Genomic DNA, 16,003 nt, shown 5'->3' with positions numbered 1-16,003 from the left:
TTATTAAAAAAATTAATCATAACCAGTATGTAATTTATAAGTAGTGTGTTAGTCTTAAATCACTTTTAGCCAGCGCTCAGCAAAGTTGTCATATGCTCCTTTTATGGGAACACAGCTTGGGAAAATAACTGAAATTTTACGTTTTGCTAAACTAACTCTGATACGCTTCAATGAAAAAAGCCTGGGAGAGAGAGATGTATTGTTGAAGCTGGACATCTAGAAAGCTGTCTTGGGGTGACAAAAAAATCCACAACAAATGCAGAACGTACGGACGACAAGGACCTTTTGCAGAAACCAGAAGATAAAGAGGAGACTAACAAAGACTCATATGTGTTGAAAAGTCCCTACTGGAGGAAAAAGGTACTAAAAAGACTAAAAATATGGACTAATTAGCATAAGAAGCAAGAAATCAACAGCCAATAGAAGATAGAATACTAATTAATGAGTTATGTAATTTAGAACCAATGAACATTAATTTCTTTGTTTGCTAACAAGGTATAAATAAGTAAAAAAGTTTTGTATCTATGTCTGTATGAAGGCTGGAATTTTGTTGGCCATACACACACCTCCAGACCAAGGATAAAGCAATGCCTTACTTGTTAACACTGAAAAGACTAAACACTAAAAAAACGTGTTAGAGGGGTTTATTTATCCTGACCGTGCTGGGGGATTTAGTAACACAAGGATAGCAGAGCGTGCTGACAAGTCACATTGGCTTGCCCCTGTTTTTTCTATTGCCTGGCTCACATGTGTTTGCCCACTGCTGTAGCAGTGGTGTCACTGCCAAAAGCAAGTGCAGAGTGTGTTCTCCGATGGGGTCTAGAGATACAAACGCTGGCTCCACTGCAGTTTGTTGGTGGCTCCTTATCCTCTTTTGCAAGAGAGTAGAGGAAGGCTGTAGCCAGGTCCATGTTGAAGCTGCTTGAGTGTCAGAGGCAATGAATGGATTTCTTTTGGGCCTGTTCAACAAATGCAGTATGCGCTGTGTATTCTAGTGATCATTTCAGCTGCAGCTGCTGCTAGGCCAGCCGCAGGCTGGAAGGGCATTGCTGGGTCTCTCCTCTCCACTGTGGTCTATGGTGTCTCCTCCTGCCATCTACCAGGAAAAAGAGCCTGTCTGAAGTCCCACACAGTCCTGTTGGGCTGTGTCAAGCCCTGGAGCCTTCTGCCCAGGCTGAGCTGCTGAGATGCCCTTAGCATCTCCCTGGGCAGTGAATGCTTGTGCACCCTTCCCCTGCAGCAGCGTCCCTCCTGGTTGATGTCTCTCCTGTACTACAGAGGAGGGGAATGTGGGTATGGAGGGAGGCAAACACCATCCATACATGGTGTGGTATTGTGTATATTTGGCCTGAGCAGTGCTGAGTCCTGGTGTGCTGTATGTGTACATCTGTAAAAATGTTGCTGGCTCCACAGAATTGTGCAATGCTATCGACACATGCGACAGGATCTGCAATGCTGTCTGCATATGGAATGCTATACGTAGCACTTCTTGTGTCCAACGCTCCAGTGCAGATAACATTGCAGATGTAGGTAGTATTGAAGGTTAAGTTATCATAGCAGACTATTGCAGAGGAGGATACCCACTGCAGAGGTATCATTGCAGATAAAGATACCATTACAGACCCCACTGAAAATGCAGATGCTATGTCAGATGCCATGTCAGATGCCAGTGTAGATGCAGAGCTGGCAGGGAAGACACCGGCCTGACTGAATAGAGAAATTTGGCTGGAACTCAGGGAGAAAAAGAGAGTTTATCACCTCTGAAAGAAAGGGCAGAGAACTCAGTAGGGCTACGAGGATGTTGTGAAGTTATGCAAAAAAGAAAGTTAGAAAGGTGAAAGCCCAGCTAGAAATTAATCTGGCCACTGCTGTAAGAGATAACAAAAAGTGTGTACAGATACATCCCCCTAATTAGTTGAGGCCCTTCAAGTGATCTTTCAAATGATCCTGACCTTCAAATATCAGCAATCTGGGCACACAGATGGGTCAGCACATTTGTTTTAGCACTCTTGTAAAGCCCTTGGCATGTTTTATCCCTAAATGATTTTTCTCTTTCCTTCACATTCCTTCCCTAAAAGAGGAAAATAAACCCAATGAGTAAAATCAGGGCATCTTGAGGTAGAGGGATTGTCCAGAAAAGGCATTTGCCTCCAGCAGCATGCAGGGAAACAGGAACCCCAACAGAGTGATAACCAGTCCCCATGGTAACCTCTTGCTCCTTTTATCCTGCCAGATGACACTGGCCAAGCCCCAGGCACCGGCAGGTATTTGCTGTGCACAGCTCCTCCAATGCTGAAACATGTTTAAAAAAACAATATACCCCCAGAGATTTTGTCTGCTCACCTTGAGCTGCGGGTAAGGATGATCTGATTTCCCCATTTCATTTCTATGTCTCAACAAAAAATGTTGCAAGATTCAGACTAGGGGAGAGCCCTGAAATCAAAGGGAGTTTTCAACTGCACATTTTTGCACAATTGCCTTAAACAAAACAGAGTTTGAATCTTGTTATTCCTTTCTGCCTGGAATAGTCCCATTCCTCGTCTGAAAGATACTGTAAGTCTGGCTGAGGACAGCCCAATTTTGAGCTTTCCTTGGAACAGTACCCCAAAAACTCACCAGCCCAGTATCAGATGTGTACTGAGGGAGCACAAAAGAAGGATGAGAGTGCACCCACATGCAGAAAGGATAATGCATACTTGTCCAGCACCTTCATGGAGACCACTGCCATGGCCTCCACAGAAGGGCACTGTCAATTCCAGTTTCCACCCACCACTGAGCTCTCTTGTGTTTGCACTATACTTTTAAAAGACATTTTAAGTTTTGTGTCTAATGGGAACCCCCTGGATAATTCTGGGTGCTGCCAGGAAACACCCCAGAACTTATTCCAGGTTGTCAGCACATCTGCAGTCAAGAGATGGAGCACCAGCCAGATCCACTGCCTCTGGGAATTCACAAAGTTGGTGTTCTACTGGTTTTGCAGCCTAATAGAATCAAAAGCAACTTAAGCCTGTAAGGAAAATTAATCCACAAATACCAGAACTTTATGTCCAAAAAGGAGGCAGAGGGGTCCTGTAACTTTATTCGAATAAAGGGAGAGCCCATGGGCATTTCTCATGGGGTCTCTCAAATTGTTAGAGGATGCAGCCTCCTTTTTATCCTAATTTCCCAACCGCGTTTCCCCCTCTCTTTCCCCGTTGGCTGAGGTACTTGAGAGGTACAGACTCCCCAAATCGCCTAATACAGACCCTCTTCTAATGTATACTCCTCCCCCCCCCCCCCTTATTTTCCTTGTGTCTCTGTTCTTTTTCTCTAAATCCAGGGATTTAGCATGGTCTTGAGTGAGTAACAGTCTGTGTCAATTAATGGAATTCCTATGGAATTTATGGTTTCTCCCATTGCTTCTTTCACCTATCAATATCTGGCTTTATCTACCATCAGGCCCACAGTTTGTAAAGACACCTCCATCTCATTCCTTTCAAGCCAAGGTGGTGACTCTCCTTTACTGACTTTTGAGAAAAAAGCTCATGTCTTCACAAACAATTTGGTGCTAAGGTCTTTGAAGGGGGTCTTAATGTCTCTACTGACTTCAAGCAGCAGGTTTGTTACAGAGCCCGGGGAGCTCGGCTCCTGAAACAGACGAGTGGGTCTGCACAGGCCTGAACTTCTGAACTTTGGGATAAAATGCCAGCTTCAAGGGGGACTGTGGTGGGCGGTTCGGGAAGGCTGCACCTTCCTGGTACCTCAGCCAATGGGGAAAGGAAGAGGGCAACCTGCGGCCGGGAGTGCAGGATAAAAGGAGGCTGCGCCCTCCGAGACCTGGAGAGAGAAAACCCCGCGGGCGTGTGCCCCAGTGCACTCTCTCCCTTTATTCGAATAAAGTTGCAGGACTCCTGTCTCCTTTTTGGACATAAACCTCTGGCGTTTGTGGATTTTCCTGACACTTTTGACAGCATTTTCCTCTTGGCATTCAAACCATTTTTAAAGAAAGATGTGAGAAGTACATTTTATAATGTTGGCTTTTGCAGATGTGTTGTGCATTGTAATGTTGGGTCTGTGAGAGTGGTTTTGTTGTTATGTGCATTTTATTGTTGGTTCTGTGGGAGTGGTTTTGTTGTTATGAGGGAAGGGGACCGAGTGTTGACTTTCACTGGGGCTTAGATCTATTTTTAACACAAACTTTGTATTGAGATAGGGGGGATTACTGTAATTGGATAACCTAACCAGTGAGGGAATCGAAACCTATTGAATGTATCGAAATGTAACAACTGCCCTCAACGAAGACAACTGCACATGCTCTAAAAAGGCGGGACAGGGGAGGACTTATGTTAACTAGTTCAAAAAGGATTTTAATATGAAAAATGGTTTATAAATATGTAATTAGCTGATGCAATACCCAGGGGTATATAAGGGGGGTTTGCCACTGTGAATCAGGGGGATGGGAAGCAGGAGAATTAGTTTGTTAGGAACAATGCATCCAGCTTGGTCAGCATACCAGGGCAGGAAGAAAAGATAAGAGACCACTGATAAGGGCAGAGGGAGTCTCAGACAGACATCCTGCCTCATCCCAAAACTAGCTCAAACCAGTCTCGAAGCTTAAACCCAGGCCAGGGGTACAAAAGAGCATGCGTAGGGAAGAAAGGTGAAAAGTTCAGGATGATGAAGATTCCTGACTTCATCAAAAAGACCCTCGGAAGACCCCTACCAAAGCCACCAAACCACACTACGCAAGCGCAACGCGGATGTAAATGACTTTTGGGTTCATTATAATACGAAGCGAGGCTGGGCGGGGCTAGGTGATGAATATGTATAGGCGTGTTGCGAAACTTAATGAATATGGAACTTGTAACCCCATAAATACCGAGCTGAATGCAGCTATAGACACGCATGGCTTTGAAGGAGCGATCCCCCGTGCGTCCCAGCTGGAAATAAACATACCTACTTTACTACTTATTTAGTAGTGGAGTTCTGTCTGCTCTTCAACTGTTGACTGTGTGCCTCTGGCTGTAGCTATGCACCCAGCGCTGTTACCTTTGGCCTTGTTGACTTTGTCCCTTATTAAATCTTTCAAATTTTGATAAAGAGTGAGTTCTATTTCTCATGAAGATAAATATTTTGCTGCTTGTATTTGTTTATCAAACCTGAAGATTTATTGAAAAGTGGTGCTGAATCGCCCCAAAGCAGGCCAGGAGACACTTCAGAGACAGTCAGAGAAGCGGGTATTTGCTTTATTCGGCGCTGGGTGTGTGGGGGATCACTCCTCCTAACGCACACACACGGCACTTCCTACAACACAATATTATGTGTAAAATTCATGAATAGTCATCACATTCCTTGGGATAGGAGTGGTTATACAAATGACTTCTCGAAAGTCATTAATATCATTAGTAGACGTGCCACGCATGCGCTGTGTACCCAGGTGGTCGCACTGAGGAAGGCTCCTCTTCTTCCTCGGGGGTCTTTCTGATAAAGATCAGTAGTCTTTGTCACAATGCACTTTTTACCTTTCTTTCTGGAGCATGCACAGTTCTTCACTGGATGATTCAGCGATCTCTGTGCTGGTTTTCAAAAGATCCTGTTCCTCTTATCTTGACAAGATTAAGGTGAATCCTGCTGCTTAGGTTTTGTGATTAACATTTGCTGTCTCTTAATAGTTTATTCGTGCTTACATGAGTTAACTATGGATCATCCCTCTTCTCCATCCCCCCTTTTCCTTGATCATTTGTAATTCTTTACAAACCTTTCATGTCTTGAAAGTAAGTACCCTTCTCTATCTTGTTTCTAAGTTTGTGCTTTTGCCATTGAGCATAAGCATTGCGATTCCAAGTACATAAAATCGTACAACAATAACTACTTATGCAAACAGTAAATAACAATGCAATTATACAAATAACTATTATGAACAATTGTTTAAGCCAGGATAAGTTGGGCAACCATGGTGGAAGTTTGTCCTATACCTCTTTAAACCCCCAAGAAGTGTCGTCTAAGGTGATCTGATGCAATGTTTGTGTTTTGTCCAGAATTGTCTGCAAATCTGTTCCTATGCGTTTATTTAAATCAACATAACTGCAACAGCTTGTATTTATAACTGTACATACTCCTCTCTCTTTGGCATACAGCAAATCTAATGCAAGTCTATTCTATACAGCCAATTGTGAGATGCTCTTAATCTCAATTTGCTGTGCTCTTATGGCATCTGCACTGGCATTCATTATGGTTTCTACGGTAGTGGGAAGATTCACTATTGATTTCTCTAGCTCACTTGCTCCAAGGCTGGGTACAAACCATCTGGCAAAGCTCTGAAATCTAGTGGGCCTATCTTTCAAGTGTGGGAGACAGAGGAGTAGAAACTCCTGCAATTAAAGGAGGCTTTGATTTACAACCCTGGAAGAGACTAGGTCTGGCTTAATTGACAGAGATTTGTGGACTTTAAGCAAAAGGATTACAAACTTGTGTTCCTATCATTATAAGTAAAATTGTACACTGGGTGTTTTGGTGAAGGGTTTTAAAATATAATAGTGTGGTTTTATATAGTTTAAGTTAAGAATGTAGATGGCATAAGAGAGACATCTGTGTGTACGTGACATGAGAAGTTATTGGTCAAGACATAGCTGCATTGCAGTGAGAAGTGCCACGGGTGATAGGTCATTAATCTAAAACAAAGTGTCATTTTAACTATCTATTGGATTAGAAAATTATAAATTACGATGTAACCCTAGATCTTGTGACTAGTCGCCATTACTCGGAGGTGTTGTAAAATCTCACGCCTCGACTGATGCGTTTGTTATTTAAAACAATAAATTTGTGTAGTTGCATAGTCCCATCCCTTAAAGTTATTTTCCTCCGACACGTGAAAGCGCGAGAAATGGACAATCAAGGGGTTCAGCGTCCTCTTGGTCCTGCATACAAAAGTTTGGAGCAAGCCTTGTAGTTGAGAGACAACTTTAATGTGGGGAAATACTGGTCCTATGGCACAGCAGCCTTGCCACCCCAAGGGTAAAACTTTATAGGCGCTGTGTCCACATATCCAGTACCAACCCCGCCGTGTGGGCACTGGCCAACCCTTGGGCTTTGGTCCTTGTCTTGTTTGATTCTTATTCTACATGTTAGTCCCCCCACAGGTCTAAAAATCTGAGCAGTTGGGGTAGCTGCCTATAAATGTTAAGTTCCCGCATTTGGAGTCTGTCTTATTTCCTCCAGAGTTTTTGGTTATAGATTCCTCCCAGCACTGCAGCACGCAGGGTACCAGTGAGGAGTCATTTATTGGCTCCTCAAGCTCTAATTTCCACTGAAGTTGATCTAGGGATATGTTGACATAATGTGAAAGCCTGTTAGTACTAAGTGCAGCATAGATTTCTGTTGTATTAGGGAATGCTGCCCCAACCAGAGGAATGCCTCTAGCAGAATTTTCAGGCAGCTGGGAACATATCCAGCAATCAGATTAAAGTTCTCAACAACACCTTCGAGCAATTGAAGGTATGTATTCTGGTCCCATGCACCTGCCCCAGTTACCAACATTATCAGTATGGTCCAAATCATGTTGTGTTGATTTTTCGTAGTTGAAGGCGCAGAGGTCCTGTTCTTCGTGCTTCCCACTCTGGTTTTGGTGCAGGTTTGGTCCTGATATAAAGGATCCAGGTCGGTTTTCCTTGTACTTTAATTGCTGTATGAGTGGTCAGCAGTGTCTGATAAGGTCCATCCCATTTTTCCTGAAGTGGATCCCCTGAAAGAGAATTAACAGAAACCCAATCCCCTGGTTTCACATTATGAAAGGCTTTATCAGGTGGTGGCGGTTGACAATTAACAACTGTAGTCCGTATTGATTGTAATTTTTGACCTAAATGCTTTACATAATCTATTAGGTAGCTTTGCCCTACCAGAGCCACACTGTCATTGTGAATCACGTTTGTTCCATAGGGCCTTCCATACAGAATTTCAAAGGGACTTAGTTTTTCCTTAAGCTGTGGTTTTAGCCTAATTCTTAGCAAAGCCATGGGCAGAGCCTGATACCAATAGAAATTAGTTTCCTGGCAAATTTTGGCTAATTGTTGTTTTATTAAGTGATTCATCTTTTCTACTTGTCCACTTGCCTGAAGCCTGTATGCTGTATGTAACTGCCAATGTATACCCAGTAGACGACTCACTCATTGCACTACCTGGGCTACAAAGTGTGATCTCCTATCAGAATTTATTTCTCTGGGTACCCCAAATCGTGGAATAATTTCTTGTACTAAAGCTTTAACAATTTCTCTAGCCTTGTTTTTTCTACAAGGGAAAGCTTCTGGCCAACCTGAAAAAGTATTTGTGACAGCTAAAAGATACCTGTATCCCCGTTTTCTAGGTAATTCAGAAAAGTCAATTTGCCACACATCCCCTGGTAAGGCTTTTTTAGGGATAGTCCCTGTGTTTAACCTAACAGTGGTATTAGGGTTGTTTTTAAGACAGATTTCACAAGTGGAAGTTATGTCCTCAATTGTCTCTTTCAATTTTGGTGCTATCACTTTGTCCTTTAAGTGGTTATGCAGAGCATCAACTCCCCGGTGTGTCTTAGAATGTTCGCTTTGGATAAATAATTTTAACAGTTTTCTGGGTATGAGACCCTTTATTCTAGCCCACCCATCTGTTCTTACTTGTCCCTTTTCTTCTTGTATCCAATTTAAATCATCAGTGTTGTATGGTGGGGGTTTTTCACCCATAAGGATGCTAGAAGGGATTAGAGCTAGGGGTTGGAGCTGAACCCCACTGGCCACTGCCTTTGCTGTTTTGTCTGCCATAGCATTTCCCAGTTCAGGGATGGTGTTACCTTGTGAGTGTCTTTTACAATGCATTATAGCCACTTTTGAAGGTTTTGACACTGCTTCCAGCAAGTGTAAAATTTCAGTAGCATGCTTGATTTCTTTCTTCTGTGAGGTCAATAAACTTCTTTCTTTCCAAATAGCCCTGGGAGTGTGTACCACCCCAAAAGCATACCTTGAATCAGTCCAAATGTTGATAAGTTTTCCTTCAGCTAATACCAAGGCTCGAGTCAGAGCTATTACCTCAGCTTTTTGAGCTGATGTCCCCACAGGTGACAGATTTGCTTCAAGGACAGCGTCTGTGCTTGTAATTGCATAGCCAGCAAACTGCTTACCATTCTTGACATAGGTGCTTTCATCAGTGAACCAGTTGTCTGCATTTTCTAGTGGAGAGTCCTTTAGGTCCGGGTGGCTAGAGTAAACCACCTCCATGGTTTCAATGCAGTCATGTTGTACAGGCTCCTCAGCAGCCTTGCTCTGGAGGTAAGCTGCTGGATTGAAGATGTTAGCTACTTGGATAGTCACGTCCTCCGATTCTGTTAGGACAGCTTGATGGTTGAGAAAGCGAGATGGGGTTAACCAGTGATTTCCTTTCTGTGTGAGCCCTGCTGACACTGTATGTGAGACAAAAATGGTTATCTGCTGGCCCAGTGTGAACTTGAGGGCTTCCTCTATGTTCAGGGTCCCAGCTGCCACTGCACGTAGGCAGGCGGGCTATCTTTGGCTGACCACGTCCAGCTGCTTGGAGAAATAAGCCACTGGCCTTTTGTACAGTCCTAGCTTCTGTGCCAAAAGTTCCAGCACCAGTCCTTGCCTTTCATGTGAAAACAACAGAAAAGGTTTAGTGACAGCTGGTATGCCCAATGCCAGAGCTTGCATTAACTCATTTTTCAGAGTTATCAATGCATTATTAGTCTCTGGTGTCCAGCATAGGTGAGTTTCCCCAGTCTCTTTTAGGAGTTGGTATAAGAGTTTCACAATTAGTCCATAGCTGTAGATCCACAACCTACACCATCCTGTCATTCCCAGAAAAGTTCTCGGTTCTTTGATTGTAGTTGGCTGGAGCATTTGACAAATTGTCTCTTTCTTGTTATTTTCCAAGGCTCTCTCTCCTTCTGCCAGTTCATATTTCACTTTTTGGAGGACTAGCTGAGCCTTTTCAGGGGAGAGCCTATATCCGCTTAGTCCCAGAACATTTAAAAGACTTACAGCCCATTCCTTGCAATTTTCACGGGTTCTTGTTATTAGTAGGTCATCAATGTACTGCAGAAGTGTACCTTCCCAGAGTGGCGGTGTCCAGGCTTCCAGTTCTTTAGCTAATTGATCTCCAATTCTTGTGGGGCTATTTTTGGAATCCTTGTGGCAATAGGGTCCATGTAAGTTGGCTTTTTCTCCCTGTTCTGGGGTTTTCTCATTCAAATGCAAAAATTTCCTGACTGCTTTCAGCTAATGGCAGACAAAAGAAGGCATCCTTTAAATCTAGAACTGAAAACTACACCCAGTCACTTTGTAATTTTTTAAGTAAAGTGTAAGGATTGGCCACTATGGGATGCAGTGTTTTTGTTATTGCATTTATTGCCCTCAGGTCCTGAACCAATCTATAACTTCCATTTGGCTTTTGTACAGGTAGAATTGGGGTACTCCCTATTGGGGTAGGGAGACTTACACTCTCTTAACAACTCTCGATCAATAGATTTAGCAATTATTGGTTCTATTCTCACTCATGATTCTTGTCTTAGTGGATATTGTTTAACTGACACTGGTCGTGTGCCTTCTAGTAGTTCAATATTCACCAGGGAAGCCCATTTTGATCTCCCTGGAATTTCAACATCCCGTACTAGTGGGATCACTTGATCTGTTATTTCACTATCCATGGGTATTTCTCCTCTTTTAGGCAAATTTGCTAAACTTAAGGCCATAATTAATTTTTCCTCGGGAACCTGTAGTCTCATTCCTTGTTCTGTAAATTCTATTTTTGCTTCTAACCAAGTTAAGAGATCCCTGCCTAGCAGTGGCTTTGGTGAATTTGGAAGATATAAAAATTGATGCATTCTCATCGTTTTACTTAGTGTAAATTTTAAGGGTCTTAAAAAGTAGGGTTTTTCTGTTTTCCCCATGGCCCCAATAACTTGGACATAATCATTGCTTACAGGACTCAAAGTCTGATTCCGGACTGAGAATGTGGCTCCAGTATCTACCAAAAATTCCACCTCCCGTTCCCCTAGCCTAACTTTAACCAGTGGGTCTGCTAGGGAGGGACCTGCTGGTCCCCATCACTCATGGTACAGCTGTGCTACAGTCACTGGTCCCGGCAGCACTGATGATTCTGATGTCGTCGGAATCGTGGCACGATTCATAGGACAATTCTGCTTCCAGTGCCCGAGCTGGCCACACAGTAAACATTGGTTAGGGGCTGGGTATTGCTGTCTTTTCCCCCTAGGTGGAGGCCTCCTCCCCCCCCGGGGAATCTCGGTCCCCTAACCTGGGTGACCACGATCGTAAGGGGCTGTGCTCTGTTGTTATAAACTTTCCATGCCGCTGCTAAAAGGTTCTCTACGTTCCGGTTATCTGGTTCCCTGATCATTTGCAATTTTCTGCGTATATTTGGCTCTGACTGACCCATCAATAAGGATATTAACTGTTGCTGCCTGATTTCAGAAGCTGGATCCAGTGTAGCGTGCCTGCTCATACTATCTCTTAGCCTTTCCACAAATGAGCCTGGGGACTCAGTAGTTTCCTGGTGAATAGTGAATAACAATGACCAATTAACCGTTTTAGGTATAGTGTTTAGCAGTCCCCAGTGTATTAATTTCCTGTATCCAACCAAAACCGGATGTGTTTGTGGATCATTTGGGTCCCAATGTGGATCTGCTGTGGGGAAAATATTATCTACATTACCGTGTAATACCCCAGTAGCTATTTGTCCCTGCACATGTGTTCTTGCTGTGGATATTACAGCTGCTTTTTCTGTTTCAGTTAACTCTGATAGCATTAAGTCTATAACCTCCCAATCAACATCCTGATTTCTAACAACTAATTCAAACCTCTTTGCTACCTTTTCAGAGTCTTCTCTATACATTCTGGCTGCCTCCCTCCAGGTATCTAAATCCAGAGCTGTAAATGGTGCTTTAACTTTTGTTATTCCCCCGTCTGGCCCTACCACTTATCTGAGCAGTGCTATGAGCTTCTTCTTTACAGGGGTCTTGCTCCTAGTTCTGGATGATATTCCTGAGCTAGCCTCACTTGTCCGTCCCTTTGTCTCCACTACCCTCCAGGGATGTTAGGGATGCTGGGGACGTTGTCCCTGATGTTAGGGTGTCACCACTGTATTTCATTAACTCCTGAGTTTCTAAGGGATCCTGGTTTCCCTCAGTTTCGAGCTTTAAACATCTCTGCCCTATACTGCATGATGAGCAACACCTCTTCATGCGGCTTTTCCCTTTTGCCTCCTTTTCTAAAAGCAGGACCATTGAATCCTGGGGTGCCAAATTGATACCACACAATTTCTGCCACTCCGGTTTATGTCTTAAAGTAAAAAAACAATCCGTGTAGGAAATTTTATCCCATCTATTCTCCCTCCTTGAAACTAACATTAATTGTAGTAAGATGTTGTAGTTTAAAGTCCCATTTTCTGGCCACTTTTCACCATCATTTAATTTGTATAGTGGCCACCATTTGTTACAGTATTTAATTAAGGGGCTCTTTTCATAGTCCCTCTGGGGATTCCTCCTAGCTCTTTCTAGTGTGCCAATACACATCCCAGCGGACTCTTCTGGGTTATTTCCTTGCTTTCTGATGATCCCATTGCCTCCTTTGTCTGTTCCTCTCTTTTCTCTCCCTCTCTTCTCTCTTCCACGCAAGCCTTCCTGCATGTCTTCTCCCACTTTTCTTTCCAAGCTTTCTAAGTCTACACACTAAAGCCACAATAAATCTCTCACTATTCTCTGTCATTCTCCCCTTACTTTAACGTTACTTACACCCTCATTTTGGACACCACCCACTTCTCCTAGTACGATACCACTTTCTCTCACAATTAATACATGTACACAAAGTCCAAGCTTCACCACTGTTTCCACAGAATTTCAGAAGGGAAGTTATTAGAAAAGGGGTTGGGTGTCTGGGTGTTCTCAATTTAATGTCTAAAATCTCTCCTCTCCAGTGATACAATCCGCCTCCCTCCGGATAACAAGGTTGAACTCCAAACCAATAGTTTATATGATTTATACTCATTCACTAGCTGCCAATCACTTCACTTTTCACTGGCTGCTCCCGTCGCCGGGTTAGAAGATCAGTAGTTACTGAAGATCAGCAGTCTTCATCACAATGCACTTTTCATCTTTCTTTCTGGAGCATGTGCAGTCCTTTATAGAATGATTCAGCGGTTTCTGTGTTGGTCTCAAGTAAATTCTTGCTCCTCTTATCTTGACAAGATTAAGGCAAATCCTGCTTCTTAGGTTTTGTGATCAACATTTGCTGTCTCCCAATAGTTAACTGTGCTTGTATGAGTTAACTATTGATCAGTCTTATCAGTGTGTTGAGATGATAAAAGCTCGAAGTTACATATAAAATTTGGCTTTAGATTTGTAAAGTGATTCTTTGAAGTGCCATGTAATTACATATTAATATCCATTTTTATGAACTAATGTTTTTTTCTGAATTTTTGTTGTTTTCAGAATACTCCAATGCTAATGCCCGGATCCTGAAGAATTCCGCAATGATCCTGAGGAGCATCCTGGCTGGTGCAGAGCAGAAGCTACGTGAGTATCCATGAAGCACTGGATTGCTTTTGAGAGTTTTCAGTGTGTGAACTTTTTGCATGGATATTAGTTTAAACAGGCATTCAGACTCCATCTTGTTAATTTTTGTTGTCGTGGGGTAGATTTTACTGTATCTGTCCCAAAGTAAACTTACATTTTTAGGCGGTTCAAACTTCAAAAATGGTGACTTTTAAGATGATTCTGAAAGAAGTAAGATGAGTGTGTCTTTACTAAGAGTCTGTGTAAACCTGCTTGCAGGTAAAACCAGAGACTGATAGATAAGAAAGGAATGTTGCCAACTGACAAAGAATTGTTGCTCAACTAAGGCCGTGTCAAGTTCCTGAATTTAAAGAAGAAGAACAAAAGAAAGGGAGGCGGGGATGAGCTGGGGTGTGTGTTTTGTCACATGTTAAGGGGTTGCGTAGTAAGCAATTCAAGATGTCCATGCCTCTCAAGTACCTCAGCCAATGGGGAGAGAGAGATGGTGATGCAGCCGGGAAAATAGGATTAAAAGGAGGCTTCGTCCTCCAGTAATTTGAGACACCTCAGGGGACTACCCCATGGTCTCTCCCTTTATTCAAATAAAGTTACAGGACTTCTCTGACTTCTCTGTCTCCTTTTTGGAGATAAACCTCTGGTGCTGTGATTTTTTCCACAGAATTCTGTTGGGTTTGGTCTTGAGGTTGATTTTGCTGAGAGCCAAGTTGGAGATCCTGTTTCCTCCATGTCTTGGTTTAAGACAATTTAAGAGGTGGATGCTCTCAAATTGCTTCCTCCCCTTACAGCTTGAATCAATCCCTTTCCACCAATAAGGAGAAATGAATACGAGCAGATACGTGTGAAAAAATAATAGTCTACTACCAAGCGAAACAGCAATGTGTAAAAATGAACAGTAATAGTCAATAGTTACAAAGTTGCTGAAATTTCAGGCACACAGAGAAACTCAAAATGGCAGAGTGACCCCTTCCCCCAGATGGTGCCCCCACAGCCGACTGCATGTGGGGAGACAAAGGGAGAAAGGCGGCAGCCATCCCTCTTATCACTCCAGCAGTGGCCCCCTCTGGCGGCTGGTACTCGGTCAAGGGCTAGAACTCGCGGAGGGATTTCCTCCTCTCCACAGAAGACAGCAAGTCAAGGCAAGGCAGCTGGGCTGGGGCAGGTCTGTGCCTGCTCCACTCCTCTCAGTGCGACGCTGCAGCTACAGACAGGTGTTGCAAAATTTAATCTGAAACAGTTTTTGATTGGGAAACGCAGCTTCTCGAGTTGCTACTTTTGCGAGTAGTGCCAACCAGCAAGAAACAAGAGGCAAACAGCGTGGCCAGTGAATCAGGGGGGATGGGGAAGCAGAGGTTAAATGATTTGCTAAGAAGTTGTTTGTTAAAAGCAATGCATACAGCTTGCTCAACACTTACTGTGCCTACCAAAGCAGGATGAGAAGATAGAAGGCTATTGATAAAGGGAAAGAATCTTGACCAAAGATCCTGTTTTGGACTTGGGCCAGGGACATAAAGAGCATGCACAGGGAAGAAAGGTGAAAAGTTCAGGATGAGGAAGACCCTTTACTTCATCTGAGGAAGACCCTTACTTCATCCCAGAGCTCCCTGCCCATGACCACCAGACAACACCGTGCAAGCGCAATGTGGATGTAAATGACTTTTGGGCTCACGAAGGGAGGCTAGGCGGGGCCCGGTAATGAATATGTATAGGTGTATTGGGAAACTCAATGAATATGGAACTTGTAACCCGATAAATACCAAGCTGAATTCAGCTGTCGGCACGCATGACTTTGGAGGAACTATCCCCCGTGAGTCCCAGTGCTGGAATAAACATACCTACTTTACTCCTTATTCCAGTAGTGGAGTTTTTCCGCGTATCACCAGAGAGAGAGAGACAGAACTCTCCCTGAGTGCTCCGACTTTAAAAAGCCCGGGCGCTGCCCAGCCCCAGCCCCTGTTCTGCTTTCTGGCCACAGCGTCTTACAGAGACAGTAACAATTTTTTTGGCACAGACAAGAATAACCTTTTGGGTTACCCAGGACACTCTACATGAAGACATTCCTTGTTGTTTGTGTTTGCTTTCACTGTGTTTATAGTAATTACAGGTACACAGTGTAGTAAGTATTTATTATTATAAATAATATATATATTATTGTTCCCATCTCAGAAGAGTCTGATTGTCAGTGTTCTACCATTTCTTGCATTTTGGGGAGGCAGGGGGATGGGGTATATGGCATGTATTCTTAAACCCCATACCTTGGGCTTTTGCATACTAGCTACAGAGGAAAGATTCATCCCTAAGTGAGTCCTGTTAGTTTCCTAAAGGGGCCCAAGGGATTATGGGGAGCACTAGTACTAGTTTGGCCTGTAATTAAGTTAAATTTCTTCATAATACCTTTTATGGGGCCTGTGTTTTGAATTTTTGCTGAGAACAGGGTTTATAGCACAGGGATATTTT

At 43.3% G+C, this 16,003-nt stretch overlaps 1 long non-coding RNA gene across 1 annotated transcript; it reads right to left on the bottom strand.

Annotated features, from left to right (window-relative positions):
• Positions 1 to 6,872: 6,872 nt before the first annotated feature.
• On the bottom strand, positions 6,873 to 15,123 carry LOC121662254. The gene is made up of 3 exons (XR_006015244.1): positions 15,113 to 15,123; positions 11,030 to 11,040; positions 6,873 to 7,720 (listed from the first exon to the last, which is right to left on the bottom strand). It is a non-coding gene; the product is annotated as an uncharacterized LOC121662254 (long non-coding RNA).
• Between the last annotated feature and the right edge of the window lie 880 nt (positions 15,124 to 16,003).

This window comes from Corvus kubaryi, unplaced genomic scaffold (genome assembly GCF_017639235.1).
Source record: "Corvus kubaryi isolate FWS band 111438036 unplaced genomic scaffold, C.kubaryi_AGA036_p1.0 37241, whole genome shotgun sequence".
In the NCBI taxonomy this organism is placed as follows: Eukaryota; Metazoa; Chordata; class Aves; order Passeriformes; family Corvidae; genus Corvus; species Corvus kubaryi.
The sequence above is the reverse complement of the archived record's forward strand: the minus strand, read 5'-3'. Positions and strand labels throughout refer to the sequence as shown.